Below are 990 nucleotides of genomic sequence, written 5' to 3'. Positions count from 1 at the left end.
TGGAACACCAGAAGAATAAAGAGAATGAAGCAGAAGTATTTGAAACACAAGAGCTGAGCAAGCTCTTTCCAGCATTAGTGACAGACAAAAACTAAAGATCCTGAAAGAATATCAAGCAGGATAAAAAAGATCCCACATCAAAAAACAAAAACAAAAAAACAAAACAAAAAACAACAACAACAAAAGGCACCTACATTCAGGCATGTTATAGTTAAACTACAGAAAACCAAAGACAAAAGCAAAAAGGAAATCTTGCAAAAGGAACGGAGCTGCCAAAAAACAACTTACCTATAGAGGAACAAGGTTAAGAATGAAATCGGACTTTTCTCAAAAGTCCGAAAAACCAAAGGTACAATAAAATATATAGCGTGTTGGGGGAAAAAAATCAACCTAGAATTCCATATCCAGTGAAGTTATCAAGGAAAGTGAAGTAGATACAAAGAAGAGAATACAGAAAAAAGAAGAATAAAACTAATGCAACTAATAGAACATAATTAAAAATACAGTAGATATCAATCCAATTATAACAAATATATTAAGTGTAAATTTTTGAGAGTTTCTAATTAAAGACAGATTATCAGAGTGAAATAAAAGAAGGACCCAACTATATACTATCAACAAGAAACCCATTTTCAATTAGCAATAATCACGCCTCGGATAAACCTCATTGGCTACGATACTGCCACTGTGCAAAGCTAACAAGAAGCCCATTTTAAATATACTCTGAAGTGATAAAATCAAAACACATGCTATCATAACACACACACACATACCCAGAAAGCTGGTGTAACTAATTTCATAAAAAAGAGGCTTCAGAACAAGAAAAATTACCAGGAACAAAGAGGAGCACTACATAATAGAGAAGAAAATTCTCCAACACATAATATTAAGAATATCTTAAATTAAAAATACAAATACAATATCTTCAGGACACAGTGAAAATAGTAGTTACAGGAAAACTTACAGTACTAAATTCCTGTTAGAATAATT

The 990-nt window shown here is 31.7% G+C and overlaps 1 pseudogene; it reads right to left on the bottom strand.

The window, feature by feature from the left end:
- Window positions 1–627: 627 nt before the first annotated feature.
- Window positions 628–697, bottom strand: LOC131815438 (U4 spliceosomal RNA; annotated as a pseudogene).
- Between the last annotated feature and the right edge of the window lie 293 nt (window positions 698–990).

Source organism: Mustela lutreola, chromosome 14, assembly GCF_030435805.1.
Source record: "Mustela lutreola isolate mMusLut2 chromosome 14, mMusLut2.pri, whole genome shotgun sequence".
Lineage (NCBI taxonomy): Eukaryota > Metazoa > Chordata > Mammalia > Carnivora > Mustelidae > Mustela > Mustela lutreola.
The sequence above is the reverse complement of the archived record's forward strand: the minus strand, read 5'-3'. Positions and strand labels throughout refer to the sequence as shown.